Here is a 12,558-nt window from a genome sequence, read left to right as displayed (position 1 = left end):
CTCACCAGGGTCTCCTGCCCATGCTGGGGCGGGGCAGGGGGAGGCTCTCTTCCCAGATGCACACACCATGGCCACCTCAACAGCAGTTTTAAAACAAAGTACTTGGAGGTTCTCTGCCATGTAAGAGCAGGAAAGGGCACTGGCCTTTCTCCTTCCTTGGCCGGAAGAGTCATCGACACACGCTGGCCTCTGCAGTAGAGGAGCACTGACAGCTCGTCTGTGGTGCCCAAGGTGCTGCCCCTCTGCCAGGACCTGTGGCCCAGCTCCTTCCTGCAAGCAGAACCCTCTGGGCAACAAGAGGGAAGCTCATCCATGTGCTCTGAAGTCTTTGGCCTAATTGTATTGCTGCCCTGGAACTGGACCAAAGAAGAAGACTCTGAAAATTGTGTCTCGGTCCTGAGACACTTGAGGGGCTGGCCTTCCCAGGCACCTGTGCCTTCCCACAGGGCCACAAGTGATTTCCATTCTGCCTTCAGGGAATTTGCTTACAGAAGTAGAATGGCCAGGAGGGCTGCTGAATTTAAAAGATGCCACTGTGTATGCCAGCTGATCAACTGGTGACCAAAGAATGCTTTCTAGCAGGACTGAGGTCCACGGGCTGCAGATTTGAGATGACATTTTGCATGGCAAGCTGAGGAAGGAGGTTAAGACGCTGCTCTTCTCACCATCAGACCACGCCAGTGTCTAACCTGGGGAAAGCTGACACTCAAGAGTTGAGGGCAAGGGTCACTCTGGTGCTGAATCCAGACATTGCTCCATGAGTTTTTGAGAAGTACCCAGCAGTGAGAGCCCCAGGAGTGGTATGGGCTACTTCTGGTAATTGTAGGGGGGCTAACTGAAAATAAAGGGGGAGTTCATAGAGCAGCAGTTCATGACTAACCCCCTCTGATGATTCCCAAGGGCACTGGCCCCTAATGTTGTTGGTGCAAGTCAGATAAGATGAACGAAGGGCAGAACATTGGTCACCAGCAGATACAGATGGGCTAGAGATGGAGCAAAGACCCCCTGAGGTACTTGATAGGCCCTCGGGGTACCTGAGAGACACCAGACCCTGGTGCCAAGGTCACATGAGATGCTCCCCATCTTGTCCCTGAATATAAGAGGCCACTTTTGGGCTGGATCTGAGGGTAGAGAGAATAAAAACTAAAATACAGTGGTTCTTCAGAATGGGCTGAGTCACAGGCCATGTGATGAGCAGCCCAGCTGCATCCGGACAGCTGGGCTAGGAAGGCTTCCCGGAGGAGGCAGCTCGAGGGACCACGAAAGGCATCCAGGCAAGGATGGGGCCCTGAGGCAGAAGAGAAAGGCAAGCCTGTCTACAAAACCCTGGCCAGGCTCCTGCCCCTGGGTGGTCTCTGCATGCATCCAGATCTCCCTCCAGATGGGGCAGGGCTGAGGATGTGTCCACAGAGACCCCAGCATCCGGTCCAGGGGGACTCTCCGTAAGTGCTGGCTGACCGGATGAATCTGAACAAGAGATTCCCTGAGAAATCTAAGCCATGAGATGGGAAGTAGATGGTGGGTGCTGCCAGGAAAGGGGCTGGGGAACATGGTGTGGGGACAGGGAACTGGAGAAGGGAGTTGTGTAATGGGGACAGTTTCAATTTGGGAAGACAAAGTTCTGTGGACGGGTGGTGGTAATGTCTGCGCAGCAATAAGAATGTTCTTAATGTCTCTGAAATAGCATGAATAGTACTTAATGCACTGGAAAATAGCAAATTTTGTTACGTGTATATTACCACCTAGAAAGACAGGTCAGTGGCGGGTGTCAGTCACTGGTGCTAATCCTCAGGGAATGGAGGGCACTGGAGTGGGGAGATGGCTGACGACTGAGGGGAGGGGATTCTTGGAGGAGATGCAGAAGGCAGGGTGGGAGGAGGTGCCTGAAGTGACTGTACACTGAGAGGGAAACCACCTATATATCCTGTGACCCCCGTTACCTACATGCACACACACACATGTGCAGGTGCATGTGTGCACAAATACATGCATGCACATGCACACACATGCACTGCTCACCTTCCTCAAAAGCCCTGCCAGCTCGTTCATGTGGTTTTGAGTCCTAGGGCAAGTGAGGGATAATCAGGCAGCCTCAGGGACAGAGCAGGCAGGGACTTCTGGAGAATTAAGGAAGGCAGAGACAAGGGCAACAAATTCCAAAGGGGACTACTCAAACACCCCCAGAATCAGGGGCAACAGGACATTCTGGAACAAGGATGATAAAGAAAAGCATGCTAAGATAGGGGCTGGGGGCCCTTCCTGGTGACGCAGCAGGTCATGGTGCAGCACTGCAAGCTGGCTGCAGCTACTTCAGTGCAAGTTCAATCCCCACCCCAGAGGTGATCCTGACCCTCTCCTGACCCGCTCGCTGCTCCCTTCAGCAGTGTACTTCATCAATTTGCCTGTCCTGCTCCCCTCTCTGTCTCTGGTGAATCCTCTCACCGCCCCTGCACCTCTGGCCTATACCCCAGTTCTGTATGCATAAATAAATAAACCTAAAAAATATATATATAGGGGCTGAGACACAGAGACTTAGCTCTGGGCACAGAGATGTGAGTGAGACCACCGGGAACTAACCAATCACAGAGACTGCTGGGAATAAGCAGGGAAAGGCGTCTGTATTACCCAGGCACGCGCTCCTCCAGGCTTCCTCGCCCCTCCCTGGCCTGGGAGTCCCACTTTATTTCTGTCCCTTTTCCCCTCACTAAACCTTTTCTTTCTCCAAACAAATGTGCCTCTATTCCCTCACTCGCCTGAGGGTCAGGGAAGTTCCTACTGTGGCTTCGTGAGACACCAACCGGTGGTCTAGTGGCCGGGACTCAGCGCTCCCCCGCAGCCTGGGTCAGCTCTTGGCTGGAGACTAGACCTGAAAACCTGAAATTATGGTATCATACTGGGAGGTTGTTATCTCCCAAGATTTAAAGTAAGTGAGCTGAGAGGCACAGATTTTTCTAGACTTGCATCTTGTCCTGTTGTCCTATTGTCTCATCTTGCTAAACGTTTTCTTTCTGAGACATCAGAGGCCACAAATAGAGCACAGGAATATCAGTAAATGCCACAGAGCGATCACCTTAGAGACTCCTGTGGAAGGATAAACTGGTAACCAGGCCAGGTAAGGAGACTAGCCCATCTGCCAGGTGAAAAATTGTCTGGTCGGCCCTCCCTGGTGGCGCAACGGATTACAGCACAGCACTAAGAAGCTAAAGCCACTTCAGTGAGTTCGATCCCCGCCCCTGAGCTGACCCACATGGCGCAGCAGACCTCTCCTGACCTGTCTGCTGCTTCCCTCAGCAGTGTACATTGTCAGTCGGCCTGTTCTGCTCCCCACTCTGTTCTGTGAATCCTCTCACCACCCCCACACCTCTGGCCTGTACCCCAGTTCTGTATGCATAAATAAATCTTTAAAAAAAAAAAACAGCCTGGTCACTGTATGAGGGACTATGGTCTCCAAAGAACTTGGCACACCGAGAGGCCATCCGGGAGCTGCACATGAAGGGCTGCTCTCCCAGCAGCTCGGGCCATCCCTACCCTCAGCAGAGGGGCTGCTGCCGAAACCCAGTAGAGGATGAGTGGCCCCATGTGACTGTGGGGAAAGTCACTCCTCACTAAGTAACACACAGCCTCCCTCACAGAACCCCACCCTGGCTTTAGGTCCCTGTTAGGGTTATTTAAATGGCTCCCCTTATCTTTCCTCGCTCCCTTTTTCTTTCTCTCTCTCCCCATCCTTCTCTCACTCTCTCTTTTGTTCAGTGCTACTGTTTTACTTCTCTGTTACCTGTGGGGCGTCAAACAGGCTGAAGACATTTCACAAACTTTGTCTTTTATTTGACTGCAAAATTAATGGTACCAGTAGGCCCAATAAAAACAACAAGCATGCGGGCCCTCCCTGGTGGTGCAACGGGTTAAAACACAGCACTGCAAAGCTAGACGCAGCAGCTTCAGTGCCGGTTCAATCCCCAGTCAAGGAGGTGACCCACAGGGTGCAGCAGATCTCTCCTGTCTCACCCACTGCCCATTGTTCCCCTTAGCAGTCCACTTCATCGGTCTGCCTGTTCTGCTCCCCACTGTCTCTGGTGGATCCTCTCACCCCCCATACCTCTGGTCTGTACCCCAGTTCTGTGCATGCATAAATATATCTTTAAAAAATAATAAAATGATTCGCATGAGACCATCGTTCTTCAATTCTCAAGTGACAGGTTCCTCAGTGGGCAGGCTTGCTGATGCCCCACTTACTGGGTTCTCCTGTCACTGATTCCTTGCTTTTCTCTATCTGCTGTGGACTCCGAGGGTGCTCAGGATAACCAAGCTAGGCCGGCACTGAGGCGAGCGTCACAGAAGCCTGATTATCTAAAAAGGACTTTTATCTTCTTGATCCTCCCCTACAAGGCAGGCTGCTTTCAGCTTCTGGCAAGCCAACTTATAAGTCATAGGGTACAAATGTCCTTATAAAAATTTTGGGATACTCTAGGAAGCCTTTCCCCTGGTGTCTGCTTTGACCCCACTGGTTGGTACAAGCAGAAGAGGTTGGGTTTCATATTATGGACAGGGATGTATGTTGATTACACCTTTAGTATAGTAAATCTGTTTCATGGCAGCTTTCCAAAAGGGAGTTTAAGACAAGTAGATATCAGGCCCTAGGCTACTGCCGACTCAAGGGCTATGACTGAAAATCATTTTTTGTTGTCTGGTAAATGGACATCACTGAAAATTATGTGCCAGGACCCGGTCTGTGCTTGTGTTCAGTCTCTTCAGGTGTGTTCAGGGTGTCTTTCATCAGATGAGGAGACTGGCTTGCTAAAAGCTCATTAGGTGCTTGGAATGGGTATGCTTTGTAGAAAGACAGTTGGTGTCATTGGTAAGGTCCTACAAAATCTGGTACCCCTCACCTTCTATTCAGTGGGAGACAGACAGGCCCACGCATTGTATTTGGGTCACCCTGGTAAGGGAGTGATTAATTTCAGTAGACCCCTGAGACTGAGGAGACTCTTCATCACTCACAGTGAGAGCTCCAAGGTTACGAGGAGGGATGCCTCGTGTAGAAAGAAGGCGCTGCTGGACACCTGGCTTCTCTCCTCAGTGTAAAGGGGAGAGCCCTCATTTGTCTTGAAAAAGGGTAAGCTTCTCCTAGAGTTGAGACCAACTTTCAGGTACACTCTTCGTCTGTCTCACCTGCTGCTTCTCTTACTAAGTCACTCAGACCCAGGTATTGACATGGCCAGTCAAGAGGCCACGGTGCATGGTCCTGGTTGGACAGAGGGCCTCTGTCCTAGCTGTGGAGATGCCCCTGCTTTGTCTTTGCGACTGTTCTCGCAGGTACATTCCTTTTGTTGCTGCAGAGATCATGCAATGTTTCATCTAGATTCCACAGGACTTACCCTTGAGCCGCATTCTTAAAAACTAGCTAAATTTGGCCCAGGCTCCGCAGAAATAAAAAGCACCTAGTCTTTCCTTAAATACTCCCTGGTCCCAGTACAAAAATCTGGCCCATAAATGGCATCCTTAGCTCTAACATTTCTCCAACTAAACTTCTTTTGCCACAGCCAAGGCAAAAGGTGAAATGCTGGGACTCAAGTAAGGGACCCACTGCAACTGGCTGTGGGGGCAGGAGTTGCCTCTGGCCTCAACAAACAGCTGCCTGGACCTTTGCTCCAGTGTTGAGATCACTGGTATGTCTCTGCTGACTTCCCGCTGTGGGGGCCTGGATTCACCTTTGCTAACCTTGAGATACTGTTTCGGTTCATTCGATGGGTAGAAAACTCTCTTTCCCTGTGTTTTCCTAATATTGAGGTCTAGACTGTTTAAAAACTGCTGAGTTACCTTGGACTTGTTAACAAGCTACACAACGTGCTTACTGGTTGAGTGAAAACTTCTAAATTACTTATTGGAACTAAAAGTTTAGTTTCTTATTAAAGCTAATTAATATGGTAAAAGCTATAAAATGAAAATCCAACTTACTTTGAACTAAATTCCAAACCTCAGACTTCTGGTAAGAGCCTAGAACAGGCAAACTGTAAATGGTCTTAATCTACCTCTCTTCCTGTCCTCCCCATGCATGGTTCCGGAAAGAAAAAAGAAGTGTCTTTTGTCATAAAAATATGTTTGGTCTCAGTGAGACAGGGCAAACACCATGTAAGCCAACGGATGATTACTTAGAAAAAAACCCTCAAAAATATTTTCTTATCTAAGAAAGTACAAACCGCTCGACTTTAAAATTGTTGTAGTCCTGGGCCCTAGGTCTTAAATAATGGTTAAAACTGGAAACTTGTTCTTTGTAAGGCTTTTAGATTTTATCTTATTAGAAACTGCCTTGATATAAGAAAGGTGCACTAATCTAGACCCAGAGATTGTAGGATGAGCATTTTGGCGGTCACCTTCATTAGCCAGTCTTGTCCTGACATCAGCACAGGCTCCAGAGCCTAAATCAAGGACCTAAGATCCTTTTAGCACTGCCAGACATGACCTTCTAGGCCTGCAATGACATGGACAGGACTAACTAGACTAAGAAAAAGAAAAGAAGAAAGACAAGAGCAGAGTGCAGTGTCTGGCAGCTGCCACTGTCAGTGTCCTGCCATCTCAGACTCCCCCAGGGCATGAGGGATTTGGCCAGCTTGCTTCCACTGCCAGCAACCAAGATACCACAGCTGCAAGTGTCTAAAGAAGCTGTCCGCCAGGCCAGGCCTTCAGTATCACCACACCGGGCACAGGGTGTTTGACAATCTGCTCTTCTGACCATGGACAGTGAGGAAAGCCACTAGGAACCTGAAATTGTTTCCCTTTTCCCTCTGGCAACCAAGAAGTCAAAGCAAAACCTCAGGCCCAACAGCAGCAACTAGGGGGACTCAGAGGCCAGCATTCACAGTGTGTTCATTATGGCCTTGGCAGGGTAGTCCAGATAGTTATGTTCATGCCATGGTCTGACTTATAATCCTACCAATATGAGCCCAACAGTCTCACCAGAAGAGAGCAGCCAGACCTGCTTCTTTGGGCTACCCCGGCTCTGCAAAGTAGGGAGACTGGCCCTCACAATGGGCTCAGCAGGAATCTGTGACATAAATGATGAATGTCGATACCTTTGAAGGACAAAGAGCTTCATCATTAAGAGATTGTTTGGACCATGAGAGAGAGACTCCCAGAAAATAGGCAGGCAGAGAAAGAAAGGGAGAAAGACAGAGAGAAGAGGGTGGGGTGGGCAACAAAGGAGAGTGAGACAGAGAGAATGGGACAGAAAGGGAGATAGAAGACTGAGCTCCTGGCTGCCTGGAAAGAGGCAGGTTCTGGTGGCAGCAGTAGCCAGCAATGCCCAAGGGCAGTGGGAAGGACGAGGAGGGAGGAGGGGGCCCCTGATCACCAGCTGAGAGCGAGGGCAGACCCTCCACTTCTCCGCCCACAGGGGCTCAGACAGTCCAGCGCTGCAGTCTGAGCGCGTTCCGTGGCCTCTGCTGCCCCCCAGAGGCGTTTGCCACTAACAGGCGCTCCCTATCAGCGCTCCCTACCAGAGCTCCCTACCAGCGCTCCCTACCAGCGCACCCTGGGGTTGTGGGCAGCCCTGAGTTCGCTCCTCCCAGCTTTGTACCAGTCAAGACCCAACTCGGTGCCTCTGCCTGGATTCACCCTGGGGCTGTGCCTAAGTCGGTACAGTGAAGATTCCTGCCAAACAGCCAGGAATATGCTGCTCACCCCACCTGCCCCCTGACCCCAGGAGGGCTACGAAACAGATGTCTAAGGACCCTCACCACAGCCTGGCATATGGTAAATTCTCACAAAGACTTGTGGATGACAGAGGGGTCTCCTGTATGCAGTCGCCCCAGTTCCATAGGTCTATAATCCCTGCTTGACCTTCCTTGGGGTCTCTACAGAATAGAATTGGGTAGGTATACATTTTCCTTGGTAGCTGTAAATCAAAAGTAGTTTTGAGGAGCCCGTGCATGTTGGGGCTTTTGGGTCCAGGCAGGAGGCTGAGAGACTCTGTGGCTAAGACTCTGATAGCCCTGCAGCTGGGTTTTGGATAAGGGAACCCTGGGATGGCCCTTAAATTCTAACACCCCACACACACACGTTACTATCTGATGCTTAAAATGTCTACCTCTTCATAATTTTCCTTTGTGATAAACACACACGACAAAAGTCACTATATCAACTACTTTCAGCCCAAAGTTCAGCGGCATTAAGTGTGTTACCATCATCAGCCTCCATCCACTGAACCCTCCCTCTTCCCAAACTGAAACCCTACATCCATGAACAGCCCCCAACACCATCAGCTGGGCTCCTCATGAGTGCTGTTTTCGCCACTGGCATGTGAACCCGGCGTAATGACTTCAAGGCTTGTATCTACGCTGCGGCGTGTCAGCACTGCATTCTTTCTTCGGGCTAAATAGCTCTCCATGCACATGTGGCTCGCCTTTAATCAACCCACCCCAGCCGCTGATGGACACGGGGTGCATTTACCTTTTGGTAATCGTGATCACCCGTGAACATGGGTCTACAAAGCATCTCTTCCAGACCCTGCTTTCAGCTTGCTGGGGTGTATACCCAGAAGTGGAATAGCTGGGTCACAGGGTAATTCTGTCGCTGAATTTTGAGGAGCCACCTCACTGCAGCTGTACCATTTTCCTCAGCATCTGCACCATTTTCTGTTCCCACCAAGAGGGCATGGGCGTTCCTATGTCTCCACCTTGGACCATTTGCTGTTTTCTGGGGGCTTATACCATAGCCATCCGCATGGGGAAAAGGGTCCCCAGAGCAAGAGCTTGATCTTGGTTGTCTGCTATTATTTATTTGATTGATTTGTTTTAATTCACAAACCCAAAATTCACCCCTGATGTCCAATGCCATGAGTGCAGACAAATGCTATGTTGCACCACAGTCAAAACAGGGAAGCTCCACTCCCCACTCTAGCCCAAGCTTCCCGGTCCCGCCACCTCTTGTGGTAAAACCTGGCTTCACCCCCTACTCTGCACCCACTGGCCTTGCCCTACCTGGCTCATCGTGTAATGGAGTGATGTAGGACATGGCTTTGTGCTGCCTTCTCTCACTTACTGTGCTGTTTTGAGATCCCACACTGTTGTGCCCAGAGGAGCCCTGCGTGGACAGTTTGCTTGTTCCATTGTCTGTTCAAGACATTTGGCTCACATCCTGCTTCTGGTCACTGTAAGCACTGTGCGAACATAAATTTTCACTTCTTCTGGAAATACCTAGTAATGGAATTGCTAGTGTGTGTTTTATAGTAGAAGAAATAATCAAGCTACTTTTCCAAGCATGTTGCATCCCCACCAGCAAGACAGGAATGTTCCAGCTGTACCGAATTCTTGATAGCACCTGGCGATGCTGGTTCTTGTCTAGTTTTGTCTTGGATTGGGTTGTGAATATGCTAGTAGAATTTAGTAATATACGGTTGTGGTTATCAAGTCTACCTGGTAGACAGAACTTTAGACATATGGATCTGGAAAAGCATCCAAAGTTCTTTGAATCCATATCCCAAATGCAGCTATCTCTGATGACCACCCATCTCAGTGCCTCCCCAGGGAGGGTACTCACCACCTCCAGTGGAAGGCACGGTCATCACTAGAAAGTCCCAAAGATCAGAAAGCTCTTGTGCTATTCCAGGGTCTGCCTTCTGCCCTACATGGTGCACGACTGAGCCAGCCCATAGGCACAGGACCTTCAGAAAGGCGAGGTTTCTCCCCGTCCACAACTCCCTTACTCTACCTGGACAAAATCTACTCCAGGCCACCTAGCAGCACTGCTCCTATTCCCTCCCGGCCCCGCCCACTCAGAGGAGTGGGTCAGTGGCACCCCGGGCCACGTGGCCAATATTTATGCAGTTTATACATAAGGAAACTGAGATCCAGAGAGGGAAGGTAATTGCCCAAGGTTGTCAGGGAGTTAGTGCCAGAGCCCAGGGCCAGACTTGGCTTTCTTTGGTTCCATCCTACAACCACTCTCATGCCCCCAGCCCTGAACCCCTTGCTCTGTACACCAACTGGAATTTGATTCAATCCAATTCAATTATCCAGGCACCATGACAACACCTGGTTTTGTGTCCTTTCCTTGTAAGAGACAAAAAGTACAAGCAGTGATGGGCCTCGTGGAGACTGGCAAGCAATGTCATTTGGGGAGATGAGACGGCTTCTTTGCCAGGGGAAATAACTTCTTAAAATATTGAAATAGAGGCTTTCAGAAATTGTACATGGATTAAGGTTTCATTTATTAAAGAACTAAACAAACAGTTAAACTGTGAGTGCAAGGCAGGCTTCAATATTTCTAACAAGGACAGAAAGCTTCACTTCAGAAATGAAAAGCCTGTCATATTTGAGCCTGACTAATTTCAGCAGAAAACACAGGGCCGTGAGCAACCTTAGTCCTGTGCCATAGTGGAAATGGGCCCCAAACAGTGGATTTTCTTTGTGTTTCCTGTGTAAGGTTAAGTAAAGACACTTATTGACATAAAGCCCATCACTGCTTGTACTTTCTGTCTCTTACAAGGAAAGGACACAAAACCAGGTGTTGTCATGGTGCCTGGATAATTGAATTGGATTGAATCAAATTCCAGTTGGTGTGCAGAGCAAGGGGTTCAGGGCTGGGGGCATGAGAGTGGTTGTTGGATGGAACTCAAGACACGCCTGGCCACACAGCCTCGGCCCCCAGGGGCTGAGGTGGGACTATACCCAATAGGGCACACCACAGCTTGTCAGCAAGTGATGTTTTTCCTCCTGACTTACCTGTGCTTCAGGCACCTCAGACATGATATTTAAATGCTCCCTGTGAAGATTTATTCCCTTTCTCATTGAACTGTTCCCTGGATCCTTATAAAGTGGACTCAGTTTTAATGGGATTCATTAATTTCCCTTGGGAAAAATTTGAATTTCATATAGACCTTGGGTTTCCTTCAGCAATAAAATATATGCAATTTTCAATTGGTTAATTTTTTTCAAAAGCCTCACAAGCAAATGTTCCTCATTTCCTCTTCCCTCAACTTAGATAATCCTTGTTTGGAAAAAATGAATTGTTTGTTATATTTTCCTAGATAACCAGGTGCTGCTAATAGTTACTTGTTTTATGGAGCACCCTAATTAGAATGTTTACATTTCTGTGCTAATTATTCAAAGGTTTTTGCTACTGTTGTAGGTGGGGCCATCATGCTTCACAGTCACACAGCCATGCGACCAGGTTAAGTCTTACCCTGCTGGACCAAAGAAAGCACAGTAATGAGGCTCTCAGTCAAAACTGGGGTCCACCAAGCACAGTCTTTCAGTCCAAGCTATGGGGTTGCCAGAGAAAAATGACAGATGCCAGAGAAAGACAGCAGTGAACTTGGCTAAGATGCTGAATGTGGTCTTGTTACCGCTGCAGCTTTTGGTGTCTGGGAGTCCCTGGGGCACAGGGGTTAAAGTCTCTACACTATCAAACAGAGGTATGGTACCATCCCCACCCCACACACCTCTGGCCTATACCCCAGATCTTGTATGTATAAATAAATAAATCTTTTTTTTTTTTAATGGATGTCCTAAAACAGTACAATTCATCCTTTCTCTAGAAATGGAAGGGAAGCATGATGACCCAAAGCCTCGACATCTACTGAACGCTGCTTTGATATATACCAGACCCAATGGCAGGAGTCAGGGGACAAGGCAGACTGGTGACCACTGCTGCTTCTAGTCTTCTGCTCCTTGCTAAATTCTGGCAGTGCAGGAAGCTGGGAGACATTAGTCACAGGCAGGCCATGAACTGTGCACGCCATGATTCCAGTGATCCATGAAGGGGAGGAAACCTCACTAGCACCTCTGACCTACCAGACTTTACAGCAGGCACTTGGCAGATGTGATGTCATTGGATCCTCCCTATTATTCAGCAAGCAGGAATTGGTTTCTCCACAGGAATGAAGCACAGACACATGCCACAATGCAGACAAACCTCTAAGACACTAAAAGTCACATGGTATGAACCTATTATAGGAAAAGTATAGAACAAGCAAATTTCTAGGGCTAGTAGAAGAGAGACTGGGGAGTTCTAAATATTTTGTAGTTTCCATTGTGGCTCTTCTTTGATATACATCATTTAGTAACATTTAAACTGAAATTGTTGTACATTAACTGTTGTACAGTGCTTTGATCAGAATTGGCATGTGGCCCAAAAGTGGCCAATAAATATATTCCATCCCCAGTAAGGGACTGGCCAAAGACAGGCACATGACCCAGGTTTGTCTAAGATTGATTACTGAGACATTTACTGGCAATACTGGGAAGAAAAGCTACTGAGGTATAGAAGCTGGAGGTCTATCAGAGCAAAGGGACAGCCCATCTGAGAATGAAGCCAACACAACAAAGACAGAGATAAGAAATGGAACATGGGCTCTCCCTGGTGGCCCAACAGGTTAAGGCTCCACAATATGAAGCTCTGGGAGGTCACTGCTGCATGAGTTCGATCCCCAGCCAGGGAACTGACCCACACGGCGCAGCAAACCTCTCCAGGCCTGCCCACTGCTGCCCTCAGCAGTGTGTTTCAGTAGATCTGCCTGTTCTGTTCCCCGCTCTGTCTCTGGTGAATCCTCTCACCCACCAC

The sequence above is a fragment of the Condylura cristata genome, unplaced genomic scaffold (genome assembly GCF_000260355.1).
Source record: "Condylura cristata isolate star-nosed mole 26May11 unplaced genomic scaffold, ConCri1.0 scaffold00024, whole genome shotgun sequence".
Taxonomy (NCBI): domain Eukaryota; kingdom Metazoa; phylum Chordata; class Mammalia; order Eulipotyphla; family Talpidae; genus Condylura; species Condylura cristata.
Note: the sequence above shows the minus strand (reverse complement) of the source record.